Below are 11346 nucleotides of genomic sequence, written 5' to 3' on the forward strand. Positions count from 1 at the left end.
GTAATAGTGAGCTTTAGAGCTCTTTTAATTGTGATAGCATCAGGAACTCTTTTAGAAAATATATAAGGAAGAATGATTACTCGATAGGAAATAGGCAGAATTCAAAATTGTTAAATAAAAATTATAAATCCTAATAAAGAAAAGATGAAAGAAAAATAAAAAGTAGTCTTAAAATAAAAGTAAAGTAAAAACATAAAATAAAAAATAAAAGTTTTTAAACATCATCATCGCTGGATGGTTCGCAAGGTGGGACTGGCCATGAGATGTGGAGGTGCTAACAAATCTGCTGTAGAGTAGTATCAATGTTGTCAAATCGTTGAAAACACTGCTGCTCGAATCGAGTTAGGAGCTCAGAAATGTTAGCATATGAAGCTGGCGTATGAACTGGACGAGAAGGTGGTGGTGGCTGAGACGGTGGGTCCTCGTGCTGTGGGAGGACATTATCAGTAATGTCCTTAGGGGCCTCCTCCTCGGTAGATTGGGCAAGACGATATTAAGGAGGGTAGGTTCCTCCGCGCTTCTCGATCATACTCATGCTAAGCATGCTCGAGATGCCTTGTAGAGACATCTGGCCAATGAGGGTGAAGGATGATTCTTGGGTCGAGGTGCTGTGGAGCCCGAAGTGTCGAGCCAACCAGGTAACATAGGGGCCAATGGAGATGACCCACTTCCTATGCCACTTCGTCTAGTGCTGAATCGCGAGGGCAATGAAATAGGCAAGGTCGATGACGTGCCCGTGCGACATACACCATAGAAAGTAGGCGTCGTGAGTATTGACGACGTCAGTGCTCTCTCATCTTCCTGTAATCGTATGGGCCAAAATGGCGTGTAGATACCTCAAGGATAGAGGGAGAGCCGATGCCTTGGAGTGGCTAGGATTGTAGGTGGCCATGCTTGGTACTAGTGTGTCCCAGCATTGTGAAGGAGAACGATGGATATGGCAGTTGAGAGTATCTAAGTCATTCTCCTCCTTGAACTCCTCCGTATATAAACCCAGTGCCGTACCAAATTCTGGGACGCTGAGCTGGCGGACTAATCTGCCTAGGTAAAATTGCACCGTGCCGGAATCATCGTAGTTCGTCATCACGGTCTGAAGATGAAATGTGGAGAATAATTCTATCGTAAGCTCGAGATATGTCAGCTCGATGATCTCAAAAAAAAGCTCCCAAGGGTCGGTGGTTAAAAGGGCCCGAATCGCATCAGCCAACTGAACTTATTCTATTGCAGCCCAGTCGATGCAGCGGCCTGTAATTAAAGGTTGGACCCAGAGTATTTGGAAGAGTTCTTCTTGGGGCTCGATGGGGAACTTCAAGAAAGGGTGACAAACTTCCGCGGTAGGACCCGAGGAAGATGACGCTCCCTTCCTTTTCTTTGAAGTAGGGACAGTGGCCTTTTTACCACGTGAAGACGACATTGTATACCTACAAGTGGAAACATCAATTCGTCTTGATGAGTAGACAAGGGATAAAAAAATGCGACTAAATTCAAAAAGGAAAATGCATAAATATGTTCAGCCACAACTACTAAGTTTAACTAAAACAATAAGTTCAATGACCTATTTTTGTGGCATTGGCATGGTGATATAAGTAAAAATGGAAAAGAATGGAATGCAACATACTATATGAATGAATAGAAATGTCAACACAAGAAACATGAAAATTTAAACTATCCTAACCATGAATATGCACTTCTAACTAATCAAATGGAGTAGAGAAATCATGTAATGAGTAAGAATTTGAACATGAAAAAGATGGTAACTTGTTCTATAAATGAAATTTAAGTGATAAAAAGATGAAAATAAAATGAAAAATATAGATTAGTATGATAAATAGCATTATAACTCAATGAAATAAAAGTGAAAGGAGTAAACAAACGCTAAAGGAGATAGATTGGGTGTCGAAAATGAAGTTGGAAGCGGCACACGGGCGTAGTGGGGAGGGCGCGTGGACTTGCAGCAACTAGGGTTAGGGTTTTTGGGTGAAGAAGATAGTGAATAGTGTAGCCTATTTATAGATTTTGGGGCACACGGCCATGGAGCACGCCTGTGTTCCCCAATTTTTGCCCGTGTGACTTTCGAATTTTGAATTTGGGCGCGTCTGAACATTTAGTCCACGCCCGTGGTCATTGGGTGTGTGGGTGTACACGGTCGTGTCGCACGACCGTGCCTAGCTTTGTTCGCTTCTCCTACGCCCGTGTATGTAGGCCCACACCCGTGTTAGTTTATCAAGTTCAACCACGGTTGCTCGGCACGGGCGTGTCGAACGCCCATGTTGATTTGACAGGTTTGGCCACAGGTTCTAGACACGGGCATGTCGAACGCCCATGTTGTTTTGGCAGGTTCGCCCACGGCCATGTCGCATGACCGTGGCGATTTATCGTAGCCCGTGTTGGGGAAATATTTGCCTTGTTTTCACACGGTCCTCAGCATGCCCATGTGCTTGGCCGTGTCTAGGTGGTAAACCTGTATTCAAGAGCTCCGTTAGTAAGTTTGGTGTTAAACACTAAAATTTAAAGAAGTTAATACAGTTAGTGCTCGGGTTGCCTCCCAAAAAGCGCTTATTTATAGTCTAAGCTCGACTTACCTCTCCATTGAATGGTCATGGTGGTTTGATGAGTTTATACTTCTCATTCCTGCTGTCCATCTTATCAAAATAAGGTTTTAGACGGGTATTATTTACCTTAAAAGTGCCGAACTTGGGATGACTTACCTCGGCTATATCGAATGGGAAAATGCTAAGTACCGTAAGCAAGACGGCTTCATTTGGTTTGGTAATGACAATGTGAGGATCTGCGGCATCTAATAAAACTCTATCTCCAACCTTAAATTAATTTGGAAAGGTATTGAGCTCGTTTTGGCGTAGTTGTATTTTATCGTGTGTTCTCGGTTTATGCGTCCGCCATTCATCTAACTCCTCGATTTGCAGCCTTCGCTCTTCATGAATAGGTCCTCTACTATTGCTTGAGAATGGTACATGTACTTCTCTCAACCTCATTTCCTGCAAAGTAGGTTGTACCATTTGTCAGTTTTAGTATATTAGTCTAAACAATCACCTTTAATTTTTGATGTGTTGCAAGAATCGTGAGCTTGAAGGGTGATTGTTTTGTCTCCCACACAAAGTGTAAGCTCACCTGTGCCAACATCAATAATCGTTTTAGCAGTTGCTAAAAAAGGCCTTCCTAAAATCAAAGGAGTGTTGCTATCCTCCTCTATGTCTAAAACAATGAAGTCAACGGGAAATATAAATTTATCGATTTTAACTAGCATATCTTCAATAATACCCCTAGGAAATCTTGTAGTTTTATCTGCTAATTGAATGCTCATCCTAGTCTGTTTGGGTTTCCCAAGACCTAATTGTTTGAACATTTTGTAGGGCATGACGTTAATACTAGCCCTTAAATCAGCTAATGCATTATTAACATCTAAACTACCAATTAAGCAAGGAATCGTAAAACTCCCTAGATCTTTTAGTTTGTTGGGTAGTTTATTCTGTAGAATAGCTGAGCAAACTGCGTTTAGCTCCACATGTGATGCCTCGTCCAACTTCCACTTATTTGCTAAAAGCTCCTTTAAAAATTTCATTGCGTTTGGCATCTGCAATAAAGCTTCAATAAATGGTAAGTTAATATGTAATTTTTTTAAAAGTTTAAGGAATTTACCAAATTGTTCATCTGAGCGGTCTTTCCTTGTCGCGTTGGGGTATGGCACATGAGGTTTATATTCGACATTCACTGATTTGTTTTTATTATGACCTACCTCATCTTGATCTCTGCTCACCACAGTTTCTTGCTTCGGTTCTGGCTCAGGCTCAACTAATTCTTCTTCATCTTGAACATTAATCGCATTGAGCTGTTCCCTTGGGTTGGGTTCAGTATTACTTGGCAAGCTACCTTGTGGTTGTTTAGAGATTAGTTTGGAAAGCTAGCCTATATGCATTTCGAGCCCTTGGATCGATGCTTGCTGATTCTTAAGTGCTGTCTAGATATTTTTGGAAATGAGTTTCTGACACCGATATAAACTTTGAGAGCACCTCTTCAAGGTTCAGCTTCTTTTCTTGTTGTTGGTGGCCTGGAGGTGGTCTCTGATTTCTTTGGCCTCCCCATGAGAATTTTGGGTGGTTCCTCCAACCCACATTGTAAGTGTTACTATACAGATTGTTTTGAGATCGAGAATTATTACCCATGTATTTTAACTACTCGCTATCCATGTTGTGGCCATAAGGTTGGTATTTCGAATCGCTTGATCCACCTCCACTTGCTTCGCACTGCATTACTAGGTGAACCTGTGAAGAACTAAGAAAACCATCAATTTTCATATTCAAGAGTTCTACCTGATTAGAGAGCATGGTGACCGCATCGATGTTATAAACACCTGCTATTTTTGTTGCCTTTGTCCTCATGACTTGCCACTGATAGTTATTCAGTGACATCTCCTCTATAAACTCATAAGCATCTTCAGGTGTTTTATTATTGATGGTTCCGCCAGCAGCTACATCAACCATTTGTCGAGTCGAAGGATTCAGTCCATTATGGAAAGTTTGAACTTACAACCATAGGGGTAATCCATGGTGAGGACACCTTCGCTGTAGGTCATTGTATCTCTCCCATGCATCGTAAAGAGTTTCTAAGTCCATCTGCACAAACGAAGAGATATCATTACGTAATTTGGTTGTTTTAGCTGGCGGAAAATATTTTAATAAAAAATTTTCGGTCATTTGTTCCGAAGTAGTAATTGACCCTCGTGGTAATGAGTTCAACCACTATTTAGCTTTGTTCCTCAATGAAAAAGGGAATAATCGAAGATGAATGGCATCATCAGAAACACCATTAATTTTAAATGTATTGCTTAGTTCCAAAAAGTTTGCTAAGTGAGCGTTGGGATCATCATCCTGCAAACTATCAAACTGAACAAATTGTTGTATCATTTGAATAGTGTTAGGTTTTAGTTCAAAAGTATTTATAGCTACAGCAGGTCTAACTATGCTCAATTCAGTTCCTGTTAAAGAAGGTTTAACATAATCATATATAGTGCGTGGAGCAGGATTTTGATTAATTGTAATTACAGGAGGTAGCTGATTGTCTTGGTTTTTAGCCATCTATTCAGTTGGGGGTTGAGTATCGTCCTCTTGCTCGTTCTCTGTGTATCTTAAACTTCGCCTTATTTCTCTTTGGTTTTTACGAAATGTGCGATTGATTTCTTCGTAAAGAGTAATGGTCCTGACGAGTTTCTTCTAGTCATTAACTGTAGAAACCTGCCAAGAGAAAGAAAAACTAAATTAATAAATAATAAAAAAATTAAATTAAATTAAATCGAAAGAAAAATAAATGGCTAAAATAATAAAAATTGAGCGTTCCTAATATCTTAGTTCCCCGGCAACGGTGCCAAAAACTTGATCGCGTGATTTTGTATGATAAGTTTTATAAATTTATATTGAATCGTTCTTGAAATTAACTATTATCGCGATGTAGGCAAGTGTACCTATCGAACAGTAGTATAGTTTTAGCAAGACCGGATTGTCGAACCCAAAGGAACTAAAAGTACTTGTAATGACTGTCTTTTTATTATTTAGCCTAAAAATAGGGGGGTTTTGTTTTAACTAACTAATTATCTAAACTAAGAATTCACAAAAAGTAGAATAGGGAGATTACTTTTGGAAAATGATTAAATTAAGACAATACCTAAGGAAAAATCCACCTAGACCTCACTTGTTATTTTGACTCCGAATCGGACGATTTATTCATTTAACTTGTTCCGTAGAGATCCCTAAGTTATGTTATTATCCCTATTCAAGATTAATAACGTCTAATCCCTAGATTGAATAATTGAGACTATTCTCAAATTAATGCCCTAGGGTTACATTAACTCGATCTACGGATCCCCTTATTAGGTTTCACCCTAATCCGGCAAAATCTTGTCACCATATCTCTAGGCATGCAATCAACTCCGCTTAATTATGACAAATCTACTCTTAGACAGGGTCTATTCCTCCTCTGAATAAGAGCTTATCTTGAATCAGTATCCTGGGATATCAAAACAAGAATTAAGAACACATAATTAAGAACAAGTTAAATATTTATTATACAATTCAGAAAATAATAACAAGATTCGTCTTAGGTTTCATCCTCCTTAGGTATTTAAGGGATTTATTTCATAAGTAAAAAGGAAAACATCTTAGAAGAATAATGAATACAAAACATAAAGAAAACCTAAAACTCCTGAAAGGAAATTGAGGGGAGATCTTCAGTCTTGATGATGAATCCGGCTTCTGAGATGGAACAATCGACTTTCTTCGAGTAATTCCTTCCTCCCTCTCTATGCCTCCTCTCGGGTGTATTTATAGGCTTTGGAATGCCTAAAAACCCTTAAAATTGGCCTTTTTTGAATTTGACTAAACTTGGGCTCGGCATGGACACGCTCGTGTGAGTCGTGCTTTGATTCTGCCAAATTGACACGGTCGTGTGGTCTGCCCGTGTGAGGAAGTCTAGGTGGTGTTGATTTCGTACTTTGGCCCATTTTCTCCGTTTTTGGCCCGTTTCTCGTTCCTTTCGCTCTCCTATTCTCTCCTAAGTATAAAACATGAAATTAAGGCATTAGGAGCATCGAATTCACCAATTCTAAGGAAAAAATCATCCATAAAATGTGTTAAGCATGGGGTAAAAATATGTATAAATTGTGGTTTATCACTAGGAGACAAGCCCGTGTGTCTAGACTACGTCAAACCTGTAGGATATACTGACTTAAATTCGAAGGGCTACCTAGGGGACACACGGCCGTGTAGCATGACCGTGTGTTGTACACGGCTGAGACACACGCCCGTGTCTCTGCCCTTATGGACAAAAATAGGCTATTTGCTTAGCCATTTTGCCACCCTATTTTCACAAGCATACACAAGTATAGTTTGCATCAATAATTCAACCCAATTGGCAGCCACATCTTAGCAATTCATACACATATCATGCCATTTAGAAACCATCCTCTTAACTACTCGAATCCATAGCCAAAACATACCAAATCTATATGCCAAAATCATCAAACTTACATAACTTCTAAATGCATTTCCTCATCATCTTAACATCTATTTCATGCTTGAAAATATACCATTTCATCATCTCAAAATCAAGCCAATTCACAACATGCCACTTTTCAAACAATATTACACCAATTGACAATTTACTAATTAAGAAATCATATAACCATCATAACAACCATACCAAAAATGCCACAAACACAAGGCAATATATACATCGCATATCACTTACCAAGTTCATACATCTAGCCAACTCAAATGGCCAAAATACACAACAATATTTACATAAAAAACAAGCCAAATATCATGGCTACATCATATCTCAAAATATAACAAGATGACACTAGCCTATACATGCCATATACCATATATACAAATCTTTAAAAGTACCAACAAGATAATCGATAGTGTGATAACGTTCCTCGATGATTTCCCGAGTCTGAACTAGCTTCGATAATCTATAAAATAGTGAAAAATAAACATGGTAAGTTTTAAAAGCTTAGTAAGCCATATACAAATAAAGTCGTCATATGAATATTTGCATATCAATTCAAATATGCTAAGCATAGCTAAACACAATCAAGTTCACAAACCTTTCTCATTGTACACTTATTCTATATCATAATGGAATTCATCAAATACTTCCCTTTCATTACTCTTATGAATCTCATACGTAGTTGAGTCATTTAACTCATTCACACATTCTTTCTCGACTTGACTTTGCCTGTTGAACCATTCAGAATTGTTAAGGACACTCGGAAGTCACGTAAAGCTCGTACAATGCCATATCCCAAATATGGTCTTACATGTTATCATATATCGATGCCACTGTCCCAGACAGGGTCTCATACGAAATTGAATAACGATGCTAATGTCTCAGACATGGTCTTACAAATAATCACAATACAATGCCAATATCCCAAACATGGTCTTACATGTAATCACATCTCTATAACCTAATGTCATGACATTCGTATCCTATACTATTCCTAAAGTTCGTACGAGACTTTCGGATATCGTAACTTCGTCGATTCTTGCTCGTATTTGCTCGTTCAACATTCATAGCAATTCAATGATAATGAAACATATATAATTTAATTCAAAGACATTTATTTGCATATGAACTTACCTCGTATTAGGGATTGACCTATCTGGTTGACTATTCGACAACTTTCGATTTCCCCCGATCTAAATCTAAGTTCTTTTTTTTTAGGATCTATATGAATTAAAAGTTAGCTCATTTAATTACCTATTCATTCAATTTCATCCAAAATACCTATTGGGGAATTTTTACACTTTAGCCCCTAAAATTTCACATTTATTCAATTTAGTCCTTATTTCACAAACACACAAAATTCATGAAATTTCATTAAACCCAAGCCTAGAAAAATTTCATATAGGTCCCTAGCAGCCCATATTTTTCATTTATTTCACATTTCAACCTCTCAATTTACAAATTTATCAATTTAATCCCTAATATGCATTTTTACTAAAAATTACTTTACAAAACATGTATATCAAACACCAAGCTTTCATATTTCATCTTCAAATAGTCAGAAACACATAGATTCATCAATGGAAACTCATAAAATCTTTAACAATTTCAAAAATTAAAGAACAAGCTAGCTAGTACTCAAAGCAACGACCACAAGAACATAGAAATCATCGAAAACGGAACAAAAACGGACCTTTAATTGAGCATCAACATGGTCGAACCCTAAAACATCATCTTTGGCTTCTTTTCTTTTGATGTTCAGTTATATATGAAGGAAAATAAAGAAGAAAATGCTTTTTTTTATTTAATTTAACTTAATTAACCAATTTACAATTTTAACCTTAATATAAAACATTTAATAACATCCATTTAATGCCCATTTATGTCCATTCCCACTATCAATGGTCTATTCACAACATAAGAACCTTCAATTTAATAAGCCATGGCAATTAAGCACTTTAAACAAGTAGAATGCGACTTTTGCATTTTACACGATTTAGTCCTTTTTCTCAAATTGAGCTATTAAACGATAAAACTAACTCACGAATTTTTCACACATATATAATTACTTGTTATAAACACCAAAAATAATATTAAAATAATTTTTTTGACCTTAAATTTATGGTTTCAAAACCACTATTTTGATTTAGTTGAAACCGAGTTGTTACACACTTAGTATTCAACATCTCACCTTTTCAAGTCAGCATAGGAGTTTTGTCTATCTGAAGTAGCTTTTAACCTTTCACATATCATCTTCACCTTATCTTCAGTCTCGCTAACCAACTCAAGTCCAACTATTTTCTTTTCATCTATTTCAACCCAACACAGTGGTGTTCGACACCTCATTCCATACAATGCTATAAAAGGTGTCATCTGAATGCTTGCTTACTAACTATTGTTATAGGCAAACTCTTCCAAAGGTAAGTAATGTTCCCAGCTTCTTACGAACTCCAATACACAGCTTCACAACATGTCTTCCAACACTTGTACCGCTCTTCCAGATTGGCCATCTATTTGAGGATGATAAGCAGTTCTGAATTTAAGCTTTAAACCCAAAGCTTCTTTCAAACTCTTTAAAAATCTAGAAGTGAATTGAGGATCTTGATCAAAAGTAATGGAAACTAGCATGCCATGAGGTCTCATTATCTCAACAATATAAATCTCTATGAGCCTTTGCGAAGAATAACGTGTGCAAACAACTAAAAAGTGTGAACTCTTTGTAAGGTGATCCAGAATCACCCATATAACATCCTTCTTGGTCGCAGTTATGTGAAATCCTATCACGAAATCCATAGTGATCATTTCCTACTTCCACTTTGGAATCTTGAGTGGCTGAAGCAATCCTAAAGGATACTAAAGCTTTGCTTTGACATTCTCACAAATTAAGCACTTCGCCACAAAGTTTGAAATAGCTCACTTCAAACCAGGCCACCAATAGAGTTCATGGAGGTTGCGGTACATCTTATTACTATCAGAGTGCATTGCGTAAGGACTATTGTAGGCTTCACTAAGGATAACACGTTGTAACTCCTGCTAGTTTGGCTCACAAAATCTTCCATGAAAATAGAGTACCCATTTTTCATTTAGTGCAAAATCCCATCAGACTCCTTGTTCGACTTGGTGAACCTTCTTTTCCAACACTTTATCTAAGACTTGCTTCTCATTGATTCGCTATTGCAAAGTTAGTTTTACTTACAATTTCGTGAGATATCCTCAATCACTTGTCCCATTTAGTTTTGTGAATAGAGGTCGCAGTTCATTCACATACTTAGTGCATCTGCTACCATATTAGTCTTGCTAGAGTGATACTCTATCACATAGTTGTAGTTCTTCAACAACTCAATCCACCTTCTCTACTATAGATTCAATTCTTTCTGTAAAAACAGGTACTTGAGACTCATATGGTCTATAAAAATAGTACACTTCTCACCATAAAAGTAGTGTCGCCAAATTTTAAGTGCAAACACTACTGTTGCTAACTCCAAATCATGGGTTGGGTAGTTTCACTCGTGAACCTTCATCTGCCTAGAAGCATAAGTTACCACTTTCCTTTGGAATTGGTAATGATGTTGTATAGGCTTTTACTAAGCTTATGGAATTGGTAATGAGTTATCCTTAATCTATGAATTGTATAAATGACATGATAAGTTATGTTTAAGTTTTTACGAGCTTACTAAGAACTCGTTGATTATTTAGTTACTTTCCTTTGTTTTATAGTTATCGAAAGCTCGATCGGTTGGAAGCTCGTCGAAGACCTATCACACTATCCAACAACTATTTTGGTAGATTTTGAGTATTTTGGCCAAGGTTAATAATGGAATGTATAGTTCTTTTGTATTGGCAATTCGTGGATGTGTAATGAATGTGTTTGTATATTTAAGCTTTTGGAAGTTATGTTGGTTTGATGCACTTTGATGGCTTACCAAGTTATGTCATACTGGTCACTTTTAAGTACTTTTAAATAAGGTTCGTTGGTATGTTTTGAAGGCTTGCAAATGGTCATGTGTGGTAATTAAATGAACTAGGTTTGCATGCTTGGAATACGGTAATATTGGCTTGTTTTGGTAAATGATGTTTGATACAATTGGAGTGCCTTTGAATAGCATATTGGTTAGTTGATTTAGGATGTTTGGAATGGCATGTTTATGTGTGTTTGAATGATGTTTGAATCCCTTGAATGTGTGCCCAAATGGTTTGAATGGTTAGGTATAAATTGGACTTGAAATGGCTTAATTTTAGGTAAGTGTTTTGGTTCACATGGCTTGGGACACGGGCTATCACACGACCATGTGACACACACGATATGGCGACATGACCATGTGTCAT

The 11346-nt window shown here is 37.4% G+C and overlaps 1 non-coding gene across 1 annotated transcript; it reads left to right on the plus strand.

Moving 5' to 3' along the window:
- Positions 1 to 4557: 4557 nt before the first annotated feature.
- On the plus strand, positions 4558 to 4663 carry LOC128289528 (small nucleolar RNA R71). Its single transcript, XR_008279173.1, has one exon. It is a non-coding gene; the product is annotated as a small nucleolar RNA R71 (small nucleolar RNA).
- The last annotated feature ends 6683 nt before the right edge of the window (positions 4664 to 11346 follow it).

This window comes from Gossypium arboreum, chromosome 2 (assembly GCF_025698485.1).
Source record: "Gossypium arboreum isolate Shixiya-1 chromosome 2, ASM2569848v2, whole genome shotgun sequence".
NCBI lineage: Eukaryota > Viridiplantae > Streptophyta > Magnoliopsida > Malvales > Malvaceae > Gossypium > Gossypium arboreum.